General features: G+C 39.0%; 1 protein-coding gene across 1 annotated transcript in view; it reads right to left on the bottom strand.

Moving 5' to 3' along the window:
- LIPC (lipase C, hepatic type) overlaps positions 1 to 11,402 on the bottom strand; it is a gene marked incomplete at both ends in the record, with an annotated part of 174,462 nt that extends 163,060 nt beyond the window's left edge. Inside the window, one exon of the mRNA XM_079701022.1 lies at positions 11,254 to 11,402. The remainder of the gene's footprint in view (positions 1 to 11,253) is intronic.
- Between the last annotated feature and the right edge of the window lie 2,648 nt (positions 11,403 to 14,050).

Here is a 14,050-nt window from a genome sequence, read left to right as displayed (position 1 = left end):
ATGATGCATGTATGATTATTCCCTGTATACAGAGAGGAAAACTGAGGCTTAGGGGGGTTACTGACTTGCCCAAATCCACACTCTAGTAAGTGGTGGGATGAAATCTGAAATTATGTTTGTCTAACTCCAAAGCACACACAACAAAAGGTAGTTTTGCCAAGGTTGTAGGAATTGGCTATGAGCTCTTCATGTATCTAAGATTTAAAAAAATGGAACTGTGCTCTTGCACTGCAGATAAAGACATAGAGCGTGTGTTTATTATTATTTTATTTTTAAAAATTTTATTTAATAAATTTATTTATTTATTTTTGGCTGTGTTGGGTCTTCGTTGCTGCATGCAGGCTTTCTCTAGTTGCGGCGAGCGGGGCTACTCTTTGTTGCGGTGTGCGGGCTTCTCATTGCAGTAGCTTCTCTTGTTGTGGAGCACAGGCTCTAGAGCACAGGCTCAGTAGTTGTGGCACACGGGATTAGTTGCTCCGTGGCATGTGGGATTTTCCCGGACCAGGGATCGAACCCGTGTCCACTGCATTGGCAGGCAGATTCTTAGCCACTGTGCCAATAGGGAAGCCCCTATTATTATTATTTTAAAAACAAATGTTCTCAAGCTGTTTCTCAGCTATTTAATGGAGATAGCTTGAAACAGCCCATGAAACATAGAAGAAGACAGATGTAATGGAGACATTATGGTAGAATTATATAATTTATACAAAGATTAATTTTCCCCAATCAACAGTAAAAAAGACCAGCCAAGACGAGGGGACTGGAACCTTTGCCCAGGAAGCTTTGGCATGGACAGGACAGTGTGCTTGATAGGAAATTGTCAGGGTGAGACTGCTACAAAAGACCTAATTTATACACCACCAATAGTCATCCAGTTACTCTTGAAACCATTTGGGTTAGGTCATGCCTAAGGGTCCTCCAGAATGCAACAATGAGATACTTTGACATGCTTTGATAATTCTGTTAAGACATAATTTTTTTTAAAAAAGGTAAGATCATGACTCTCATTCAGATATAAAACTGAACATATGGTAAGTATTTTATTTAACTCATTAATGAGGAAGCTGTTCAGGGTGTTATAACTAGTTTAAAGGAGAAGATAAAACCTCCACAAATTTATATGGATAAAGGGATGTTGAAACGAATGGGCAAATGGAAGCACATTTAGCTTCCGGGGAAGTCAACCAAACTTCTACAGGACAGCACAGAACCTGCATTTTGCACTTATGTTAGTTATCTACAATGTACACAGTTGTAAAATGCCTCTAGAATCAGATAACCTAGGAAGGTTGTGCTGGGTGTGGGCAGTGCATAGTTTTTTATTGAAGCACAAAATTTCCCTTGTAGTTCCTATTGTTAAGAAATGATAAAGGAATTATTTAGCTGTAGAATTTTAAGATAACAGGTTATATATAACTGTTTCTTTTGGAGGAAAATACTGTCTCTTGATATTTGTCTCTTGAGTGGAGGCTTTGTGATAGCAGAGAATTTGTATTTCCTTGCTGGCTTCTCTGTTTTTAGACCCATTAGCAAGAAAATTATTTAAAATCTTTGTGCCTCAGTTTCCCTATTCTAAAATAGGGACAGTACTATAATTAACTTCATAGGATTTGGGGGAAGAATAAATGAGAATAATCCGTAAAGGGTGCTTAGCACAGTGCCTGCTATCCTTATTTTTACTGTATACAGTCTTTCATCATGCTTTTTATTTCTCCTACACATATATGTTCCCTCCCTTCTCTTTTTCTACCCATTTAACTGACTATAATAAATAACAGATTTATAGTGTTTTGGAAAAAAAGTATAGATCGGGTCTATGCTTCCTGGTCTTGATTTTGAAATTGACTGCCTAAGTTGTTATGCATTCCTTTGTATTAAAAAAAAAGCACTCTCCAAAAAATATTTGTTTTTTGAATACTTCCCATCATCAGTTTTAGAACAGCTAACCCTTAATTTAAATCGAAAAATGTGGCTCCTTTTCTCAGGTTAATGGCCAGAGAAAGCAGGCTCTAGAGTGGGAAAGGCCCACAGACGGGTCCTTCCAGGGGTGCTGGGGACAGGACCCGCCACCTGGAGAGGTCACTCTTGGGAGTCAGGAAGTGGAAGTCACTGGTGAGTCTATCCCCGTCTGATTCCTTAGACCCCAGGGGTCACGACCAAGGGCCAGAGAGTCTGCAGCAGGCACAGGAGAGAACTGACCACAAAGCTCTGCCCACGGCAGGTAGTGCAAACCTGCCTTTGGGAAGTTTGTTTTTTTCCTTTGGGTCGGGTGGAGGGGGCGAATATATTCAAACGCGAGGAGGAATTCCTGGAGGTCTCTGGGTCAGGATACCTGTGTGGATTTGACCCTACTGTCACCGGCGAAGCCCATTAACAATTCCCGGGAAATAGAAATAGAATCTGGGTAATAAAGTCTAACCTTTTTTTTTTCCTTTTCCTTTATGCTTGGTCTAGTTGCACTTGCTCAGAGGGTGTCGCGCGCACAGGCCTTGCACCCGTCCCTTCAGACCAGAATTCTTGGTGTGAAATGGCTGTGCCCGGCACCTCAGCTCCGGGGCGTGCGCAGAAGAGCTGCACGCGCCACTGCAATTCAAGATGGCGGTGGGGGCGGGCCGTGGACAGAGATGCTGCGCCGGGAACGTGAGCAGCGCGCCCAGTGCCCGCCCCTGGGCAGCTCCACCCCCTCCCCGCTGAGGAGATCCCTAGAAAGCAGTCCATCCCACGGCCTGTCCGGGAGTTCCGACTCTACAGAGCGAGCGCTCATCTCTCAGTTTTGTGACGGAAAAATAAAGCTTTCCTTTGCTTCTGAACCAAAGTCAGTGTCGTTCTCCTGGCTCAAATGACACCTGGCAGGAGAACACTTTTTGGGGGCCCAGCTGGAAAGGCCCAGTGCCATCAGCCCCAATTTCAGTTCTCACACCTTGAGAAAGTGCCAGATTATTCAGGTGAGGCCCACAGGCACCCTCCCCTTTCCTTAGCAGCCTGAGTTTTGCAGGGAAGAAGGCACTTGAGTAAGTGCTTGCTCTGAGTGAACCAGGATGGGGAAGGAGCTTTTATTTCTAGGCAAATTTCAGGGAAAGGAGAACAAAAATATTGCTGTGTCTAGGCTTCCTTTAAATGTATGGTAACTGGAGTGATACCCTGGAGAGAGCCGTTTTTCACTCCACAATGCCACTCCGGTCACTTAATCTGACTGACAGGCTGAGCTGGGGCGGGGGCGGGCGGTGGAATCCTGGGAGAAAGAACCATCATTTTGATGCCTTAGGAAACAGCGACGATTAGATCTCAGAGGTCAACCAGTGTGTAATTGGGATTTTGGAGCCGGGAGAACACAGTCAGATTTACACAGGGCTCCTTGCCTCTGGGCATTCTTTCGTTTTGCTATCGAGCAAAACTGCTTGTTTTAGCTCTTGATAGAAAAGTAACTTCCCTTTTCCATTTTTCACAGGCAAGGTATAAACAATGAAGAAAGTGATAGGCTGTCAATATGTGTAGCAATACCTACTTTTGGCCATACTTGGTGCCATGGAGAGAGACTAGAGTAGAAGATCTGAGTTTGAGTCCAGTTCTACGCTGTTGTGACGCTTCTACAATGGACATAATGAAACCTGTAATTCCAACCTCACACGGTCATGAGAATGAAGAATGGTAAGTAACCAAACATTCTTAAGCAATAAAAGAACCCACATGAAGTAGAGACCCCAGGCTGGGATGTCAAGTGGGTGAGTGTGTTTGTGGAACACAGAGATTTCAGGAGACTTGGGGGCCCAAGCAGTTCTGCTTCCTGACCTAAGAGCAGGACACCCCTCATCGCCACAGGGGCCCAAGGCAGCTGCCAGCCACCAGCAGAGGGAAAGTTCTGGCTCCTAGCTGGTCAAGGCTCTCCTAGGAGGCATAGAGGGAGTGCTGAAGTGCCCACCTTAAGTGGTTTATAGGTATCGGGGAGGAAGAAATTTTCCTCTACCGTTCTATGTTCTTCTGACTGGTCTAAGAATTAAACCGACAGGAGACAGATTAACAGGAGAAAAAGTAAACAAAAGTTTAATAACATGGGAGAGACCCAGGAAAACTGAGTAACTTGCCAAAATGGCCAAAGCCCTTACCTTAAATACCATCTTCAGCTAAAGACACAAGAGGATGTTGGGGGTAGTGGTTTGGGACTTCACAGGAGAGGAACGCAATTCTCATGAAGATGGAAAAGCAAATGTTTGTTAAACAATCATTTGCTGGACCACACAGAAACAATGGGACACAGAGTGGACTCTGATCTCTAGGCCCTGCTGTTTTTCCCACCACACTTACCCCATATTCTTTGCAGAGATCTCTGGTGATAGCTCTGTTCTGGAAACAGGCCCTCTGTCTAAATTCTTTTAGGTAGTTAGGGAGAAGTTCACAGTTTCTTCCTGAGTCTTTTGGGCTTTGATTATTTTCAGCTCAAAATAATCTGCCTGTCAAAGAGAACTTTGGAGGTGGCAAATTTTGGCTCCCCTAAATGGGCTTCAGCAAGGAAGCCAAAATATGAATGGGCTACCTCACAAAAATAGTACCTGCAGACTTAGGAAGTAGGGGTCAAGGGCAGCTGAGATCTAGTGGGAAGCAGGAGAGCTGAGGGCTATTGCAATGAGGGAATTCCTGGGGACCTCACCCTTACTCCCTAGTGGATAAAGCCTGGGAAGTTTAGTTATTAACATGGTAAGGAATTAATATTACGATGAAGCTTGCTTTAGGTGTCTCTCTGACTCTCTTTGCTGGCCCTTCCTGTCTTTGCTGCCCACTGCCCACAGACTGAGTTCAGAGCCCTTGAACTGCCTTCAACCTCCCCCCTCCCCGCCAGGAAAATTGCTGCTTGGTTTTGCTTTCTCCCTGGAGACCCAGGAGGAGAGAGGCCCCGGTACACAAGTGAGAGCCTCCGAACAATGCATGTGGATATTAAAGAGAAGGTGTCAAAGGGCTGAGCCCTGGGAGTTTCAACACTTGGAAGTTGGGAAAGTGAGGAGGCACTTTTCTGCTTTTGCCAAATTATTTCTTAAGAACAAGTTCTTAATGATAATGAGACAGGCTGGGACCTGGGACCCTTTGCTGCAAGTGCTGCAGTGCTTGCACCTGGACACACCTCTCCTCGAGCAACAGAATGCAAAGAAACTATAACGGGCTAAAAATAACTCTGTGTATGCGCAGTTGGGGCAAATTCTGGACAAAAGATACAAAAAGACCAAACAACCCAACTGCCCCTTCTGAAGAGCCAGGAGCAAAAGCAGGATAGTACACATGCCCCCCTGCACTCACCACCACAGGCTGGGCAAAACACCTAAGCCATCCCTCCAGTCCGACCCCTGGATACACCCCTACCCTCACCCCATATAAGGAACCAGCTTGCCCCCCACCCCCTCAGGGAGCAAGCAAGGGAACCTGTTACTTGTTTTTGCTCCCTCCTGCTACAGCAGGAGCCCCAATAAAGACTTGCCTGAATTTCTTGTCTGGCCTCTAATCAATTTCTATGGATTGGGGAAGGCCAAGAACCGTGGTGGGTATCAGTAACATTTCTGGCTGAAGGGTGGGAACAATACTGCTATGAATGAATGTATGAGTCAATTTCTGGGCAACTTCACCATCATTGAATATTAGCATTCAACCTTTTTGTTTTGTCTTGTTTCTTTTAGAATATGTAAATCGTCATTTTCAGACTGCTTTCACTTACATTGCTTTGATTTCTGGTGAGCATTAACATTTTCCCACTGTTTGTCTACTAATTGTATTTCCCTTATGGGAATGGTCCCATCTTTTACCTATTTATCTTTGGAAATCTTGACATTTATCTTACAAGTTTGAATTAGCTATTTTTGATAGATCTTAATTCCTTGTAATGTTTGATAAAAATATTTTCCCTCTTAAAAAAATCTTTAGTAATGCTAATTTTTATAGTGCAATCATTTAAATAGCCTCAAAGCTGATAAAGTTAAAATTCCCCCAGACAGGTGATAACCCTTTTTTTTTCAATTTTATGCAAGTTCTTCCATAATTAGATTTTATATTTAAATCTTTAATCAACCAAAGCTTATTTTGGTGAATGTTTTATTTTTAATAACCTTTTCTATTATAAAATCAAAAACACGGCAAAAAAGATCCATAGTTTCACCATCCAGAGATAACCACTGTTGACATTTTTGTATAGATACCTCTAAATTATTTTTCCTGTTTATATATTTGTTTTTCAGAAAATACCTGCTAACATACTTTGCAAACTCTATAATAACCTGTCTTAACAACATATTAATGACATATTTCAGTGGCATTAAATATTCTTTTTTTTTTTTTTTTTTTTTTTTTTTTTGCGGTACGCGGGCCTCTCACTGTTGTGGCCTCTCCCGTTGCGGAGCACAGGCTCCGGATGCGCAGGCTCAGCGGCCATGGCTCACGGGCCCAGCCGCTCCGCGGCATATGGGATCCTCCCAGACCGGGGCACGAACCCGTATCCCCTGCATCAGCAGGCGGACTCTCAACCACTGCGCCACCAGGGAGGCCCTAAATATTCTTTTAAAACATTGTTTGAAACAGCTGTGGTGCATTGCATTCTATAGATGTGCCATAATTGGCTTCATTCCCTATTGTTTTTTATTAACTCTCATGTATCTAAGATATCACTATTATTAACAGTGCTGGTATAAACATACTTAAGCATAAATCTTGGTCCCCATTTCTGGTCACTTCCTTTGCTTAAATTTCTTAAAGTGGAATTGCTGAGGTAAAGTTATAAATACATGTACATTTTTTTTACCTTTTCATATATACTGCTATGTTAAGTAAATGTATATCATCTTAAGTCCTCATCAACAGTGAATGGGTGTGCCCATCCTTCCCCCTTGTTAATATTAGCTATTAACATTTTTTAAATTTCATGCTCAATTGATAAGCCAAAATGGTATGTGTATGTTTTAATTTTTTTTACTAGTGAGTTAAAGTTGAATTTACCATCACCTCCATTTTTATTGGATATTTTCTTTCTTTCTGAATTACCTGTTAATGATGTTTATTTTATACAGTAGCTTATATATTTTTATGTATTTTAAAATTGAGGTGCTCATTAAACACTTTAGTAATTTCAAGTACACAGCATAATGAATATTTGTGAATATCACCTTGCTACACAGATCCACCAAATCCTAATATTTTGCTGTATATGCTTCCTATTTTTGTTAAGGAATATACCTGTATACCTCTGTTCCTCTACCCTAACCTAATTTCATTTTCTCCCCCTCAGAGGAAACTCCATCCTGAGTTGGTGCCTATGAGTCTCATCTTTGTTTATGTTTGCAACATAGGTATGTAGCTATAAATATATAGCATATTTTGTATAAATTATTATACATATCTATCTGCAATTTATTTTCTCATTCAGCATTATACTTTTGAGATTACTTCTGTTGATAAAACTGCTATAAATGGCCCCCTTGTATGAGTATATCACAATTTGTTCATTCTGTTGATGGATATTTGTGTGGTTTATTTTTTGTGTGTTTGTTTTTTGCTATTACAAACAATGTTGCAACACACTTCCATCTTCCACAAGTGAACTTCTAGAGTTTACTCCTAGAAGTGAAATTCCTGGCTTGTGAGATATGTATCTCTTCAGTGTTGCTAGATGTTGACAGTTTATTCTTCAAAATGGTTATACCAATGAATACACCATCAACAAAATGTGAATGTTTTTCCAATTTTTCCACATCATCACCAGCACTTGACAGTGCTAGATTATTTCATTCTCACCAGATTGATGGATGTAAAATGGTATCTCATTGATTTAATTTTCATCTTTCTGATTACTGGTAAGGTTGAACATATTTTTATATGTGCCGTTGGTCATTCAGATTTCCTCTGCTATCCACTGCTTGCTCATATCTTTTGCCCACCTTTTTATTAGTTCATAAGTGTTTTTCAGTAAGAAAAATATCTTCTCCCAGTTTGCATTGTCTTTTCACATTTCTTATGATGTCTTTTGTTGAACAGAATTTAAAATTTTCATGTAGTCAGATTCATCAGTCTTTTCCTTCAGGAACAGCCTGTAGGGGAGGTAAAATTTTACCTTTATACTCTGAGGGTTTTTTAGCAGTGTCTGAGAATTAAACTGATATAAGACAGACTAACAAGAGAAAAGCATACAAATTTATCTGTGTTACATGACATGGGAGCCCTCAAAAGACCCAAAGAAACGGTGAAACTTACAATCTTTTATACTGGGTTGAACAAAGAGAGGCAACTCTGGAAAAGTAACTAAATTATGAAGAGAGGTTAAAGGAAGATAAAAATTATTGTAACAGGGTCTGTTGGTACAGAATTCTCTTGGCTTTGATTCCCCATTGGAAAATGTTTTGTTTCTTCTGTTACTGGGAAGGCGTCTTCCATATGGGAATTTTTATCTCCTGTTTTAGGAGGAAAAGGAGAGATAAGAATGCCCTTCTCACATCTGATGTTTTTCAAGTGCCTGTAGCTCAAAATAATCCTTATGCCAAAGTGGCATATTTTGGGATAGTGTATTCTGTCACCCTCCAATCTTTTGTGTCTTCATTTCTTCAATTTTTCTTTTAAATCTTACCAAAAAAATAAGCAATTCTTTTATAAAAGGGATTCTGCGATTTGTCATAATCTTTCACATTCCTAGAATTTACCTTTATTGGTCACCATGCGCTCTTGTTGCAGCTGCATTCTCTAAGTTAAGTTAAAAATGATTTTTCTGCCTATTCTCATTGGGTCTGACATGGTGAAGTGATTGGTAAAAGTTAGCAGATAGATGATATGCACAAGCCATTCCCACCTTGCATGCCCTTAGTAGATGCTGCTAATTGACTGCATTAGTTTCTTCATTTATATGTATTCCCATGTATTCATTTATTCACTTATCCAACAACTATTTTTGGAAAATCTGCTATGTGCCTGAGTCTGCTTCTAACTTTTTCAAACCAGTTGTATTGGAATTGGTACTTGTGCATGTTTACCGTCCTAAGCCTGTGTGTTTATGCGTGTGTGTATGTGTGTGGTATGTTTCACAGATCTGTGGATGAGGACGATAATTATCTCTTAGAATGAATTGAGTATCAGGTCTTGTTTCTCTGTGATTTGGAACTGACTACGTAGTATGGGAAAATCTGTTTGTTGAATTCATAGAAATATTATTCAATGTATTTTTTAGGTCATACTTCTTTTGGTGGATGAGGTATTTCTTTAATAACTTTCTCAATTTCCTTCTCCATCATTATTTTCATGTTTTTATATCTTGTTTTGCCAATTTTATATTGTCCATTTGACTAAACATTTCAAATTGATTATAATAAGTTGTGCATTGCAATAATTTATATATATATATATATATATATATTTTTTTTTTTTTTTTTTTGCGGTATGCGGGCCTCTCACTGTTGTGGCCTCTCCCGTTGCGGAGCACAGGCTCCGACGCGCAGGCTCAGCGGCCATGGCTCACGGGCCTAGCCGCTCCGCAGCATGTGAGATCTTCCCGGACCGAGGCATGAACCCGTGTGCCCTCCATCGGCAGGCGGACTCTCAACCAGTGCGCCACCAGGGAAGCCCAATAATTTATATTTTAAAATCCTTTATATCAGTTGTTAAATCACCAGTTTTCTTTTTAAGTTTGTTGATTAATACCTTTTATTTATTATATTTACAAGGGTTTTAATCTATCTTATACTCTTTTCAGAGAATGAGCATTTAAATTTATTTATTATTGCTACCAATTTTCTATTTTCTAGCTTATTTCTGTCCTTCATCTTTATTCTTTTCTTCCTGTTTTCTCTTATGTTGACACTCTTCATAAGATTTTAAATCAAGTGCTTAGTTCACTTATTTCTTATTTCTAAAATAAGAGCACATAGATCTATACCTTTGCCTCTGAGTCTTGATTTGTTCATACCCCCCTCATTTTTAATAGGTGGTATTTTCAATTTTATAATATTTCAGAAATTATTATCATGTCCTTAATTTTCTACTTGACCCTGTTGCTTAGGAGAATTTTTGTTGCTGTTGTTAGAAGTTGTCAGCCATTTATTTGTTTGTTTTTATTGTAAATTTTTGTTTGTATATAATTTTAAACTTGCAGAAATGTTAAAAACTAGATTCACCTTTAGCCAGATTCACCATTTGTTTCTATTTTTCTCTGATTGCTTTATAATTCATTCTCCATATATGAATTTTTTTTTGAACCACTTGAGAATAAGTTGCAGATGTACATACATACCTAAATACTTCAATGTATATTTCCTGGGAGAGACATTTTCTCTTATAAAACTTAGGAAATTTAACAGTTAAGAACATTGGAAAATTTCATATTGATACTATACAATTTTCTAATTCCATAGTCCATATTCAAATTGTCAGTTATCACAATATTGTTTTATATATATACTATAGAGTATATATACTATATATACTATAAATTATGTATAACAAATAGAAATAAATTTATATAATCTATATTTAAATTTATAATTAATTTATATTTAAATTTATATTTTATTTATTGTATATAATATATATTTTATATATATATATAGAGAGAGAGGGTGAGAGAGAAATTGAGAGTATTCTAGAATTTACCATACTGAAGATGACAGTGGCAACAGCTGAAATATCTGAATGTTTACAGAAACTACTACAGATAGGGCACTCAGTATATTAGTATTTATTTTCTTCTTGTATTATGATCTAAAGAAGTTCATATTTATTTTCATATTTACTATTGTTTTATTATGAACTTACTATATATTCAGAGTAGAAAAATAACACAAAATAATAATAATCACCCCAAATTTCAGAGCCTAGAGACAACCATTGTTAGTACTTAGATGTATATTTTCTAGATTTGTGCTTTCAATCAACAAAATTTCGTGGACTTTCTGCTAGTTACTTAATGATTCTGTTAGGAGGCTACCAGTTCCCTTATCTGTAAAACTGTGTTAATAAGAGTACCAACTTCACAGAGTTGTTGTGAAGAGTAAATAAGATCAAGAACACTCAGGAATAGAAGTATATTAAAGCATATTAAATTATTATATGTAGAAGGTAGTTGTCATTATCTTCTATTATAGACATCATGCCTGAAAATATCATTCAAAGCAAGTTTCTTGGCAATATCATATAAAGCAAGTTCTTAAAACAAAGATCTATGTTCAAAATGGGGGTAATCAGCTCCATCCTTTTCTCTAACCATGTCTCAAACTTCTCTCTGAGATAATGGGAATAACTTACAATAAAATGGCTGAGAAGCAGTGGTCCAGGGCCCCTGACGTGTTCCCAGGTTTCAGTTCAACTGTCCGTCGCTGCTTCTGGCTGCACTGTGGAGTTTTACAACTTGACTTAAGTTCAGCCCTGTCAGAAATCACTGCCTTGCTTTCCATTTAATTAAGCAAGCGTTTAGGTTGTACAAATAAGTTATTTGCTCCCATAATGGGTATTGAAGATGCAGACTTAGCTGGCCTGGCTCTTCTCAACAGGGGGGGAAAAACTGAAACTAAGGAAAACAAACGAAACAATGGTGGGTTTTCTACTTCCTGGATCGTGTAACTTGTACTACATCCAATGAAAGCCATCTGGTGGGCACCCAAACATGAGGACTGATTCTCAGCCTGTGGTTCTCCTTCTAGCCATCCTCCAGCCCCTGCACAGCTGGAACCTCTGCATCAGTTACAACTGCTATGAATTGAAACTGAATTCTTATTCACTTCTGCTCCCAAGGACCAAAGAGGGACAGAGAGGAAAGCTAAGAAAGTCTGAGGTTTAAACTACAGCCCATTTTTAACTTTCCAAAATGGTCTTGGTATTTTCGGATGCAGATAACCTTAAATCAGACAATGCTGTATTACCATACTGAGGAATAAATATCCTATAATATTATAACCTGATAAACTCCAGAATAACTTGATTTATTTTTAGTTGCAGGAGCTTCAGGTCTCTGATGGCTTCTCTTTGATCAGTCAGGGGAGATATGGGTTCACTTCCCACCTCATGCAATAGAGCAGTTTTCTTAAACTTCTCTGATAATAATAATCATTTCATCTCTTGTTAAACATTATGTTTCCAAGTCTCTCCCTGGAGATTCTGATTCAGTGCATCTGGGATGGGGCATCAGATTTGTGTTCTTAACATGAGAAAAGCTTGGGGAAAATCGGAGTAGAGGGAAGAGTCTGTTTTTAGAATCAGACAGCTCTGGGCTGAAATCCTGGGTCTTTCACTTACTAGTTATGTGGCCTTGCACATATTACTTAACCTTCCGTAACCTCATTTGAAAAAAAGTGGAGCTAAAAACATCTACCTCAGAGAGTTGTTGAGAGGATTAAAGGAACTAAAGCCTTTTATAGCATCTACTTTTCTGAGGCTGCTAAATCATTTCCACTTGGGTTAATTTGAAGATTATCTGTGAACTTATTTAGCACACAGGCATAATGGTTTGATTTTTTTTTTTTTTTATCTTTTCCATTTGTTCAGCAGATGCTTGTAAAGCTTTTATTTATTTATTTATTTTTTGGCCACACCACATGTCTTATGGGATCTCAGTTCCCTGACGAGGGATTGAACCCTGGCCATGGCAGTGAAAGCCTGGAATCCTAACCACTAAACCACCAGGGAACTGCCTGTAAAGCTTTAATTGTGTGCAAGAAACTGGGGTTCCCAGAACCCACTAAGCACCTCCCTGATGGTATGGCGTGTCCACATGGCCCACCCCAGGCTTTTGAAGGGACTGCCCAAATTTCTTGTGTGTGTGATCCTCTGGGGCAGGCTCCTAATTATTCAGGGGCTCCCTGAGTTTAGGAGTGTAATTGTCTTATCCTCCCATTGTACTAGAAATTCCAGTTTTCTTGAATCCAATCAAATATATGTATATATATATATATATATATATATACATATATATATATATGTATATATAGTAGTTGAGGCAATTCCCCCCCTCCAGCTTCACTGAATTATTATCGATATATGCATGTTTAAGGTATACAATATGATGATTAGAGACATGTATACATTGCAAAATGATGACCACAATAAGGTTAGTTAACATCTCCATCCCTTGACATATTTATGTTATATATTTTTTACTTGTGTGATGATAATATTTAAGATCTACTTTCTTAAAAACTTTCAATATATTATACAGTATTGTTGATTATAGTCACCATGCTGTGCATTAGATCCCTAGACCTTATTTATCCTTAGCGGGGAGTTTTTTTTTTTTTTTTTTGCTGCAGTATGCGGGCCTCTCACTGTTATGGCCTCTCCCGTTGCGGAGCACAGGCTCCGGACGCGCAGGCTCAGCGGCCATGGCTCACGGGCCCAGCCGCTCCGCGGCATGTGGGATCTTCCCGGACCGGGGCACGAACCCGTGTCCCCTGCATCGGCAGGCGGACTCTCAACCACTGCACCACCAGGGAAGCCCATAGCGGGGAGTTTTGTATGCTTTGACCAACATCTAAAAATGTGGGATGCTTCACAAATTTGCATGTCATCCTTGAGCAGGGGCCATGCTAATCTTCTCTGTATCGTTACAATTTTAATATGTATGCTGTTGAATCGAATACCATGTACATATATTTTTTCTTCAACAGAAAATATACATTTAAATTATTCCATTTGTTTCTTACACAGAATATGTTCTAGGTGCTTTGCATTATGCAATTTTCCCTTCTTGGCCAGAAAAACCTTTGTACTTTTTTTCTCCCATCTTAAAAGCAAAAACTCCAATGGATTTCTAGAGAATATATTTATACTTCCTTTATATTTAGCCTTGCTTCCAAAGAACTTAAGGCACTTTTAAAAGATACAAACAATGCAAGATTTCTCCATAGTGACTGTATCAATTTACATTCCCACCAACAGTGCAAGAGGGTTCCCTTTTCTCCACACCCTCTCCAGCATTTATTGTTTGTAGATTTTTTGATGATGGCCATTCTGACAAGTGTGAGGTGATAACCTCACTGTAGTTTTGATTTGCATTTCTCTAATGATTAGTGATGTTGAGCATCCTTTCATGTGTTTCTTGGCAATCTGT

Source organism: Hyperoodon ampullatus, assembly GCF_949752795.1.
Source record: "Hyperoodon ampullatus genome assembly, chromosome: 3".
Lineage (NCBI taxonomy): Eukaryota > Metazoa > Chordata > Mammalia > Artiodactyla > Ziphiidae > Hyperoodon > Hyperoodon ampullatus.
This window is presented reverse-complemented; position numbering and strand designations above follow the sequence as displayed.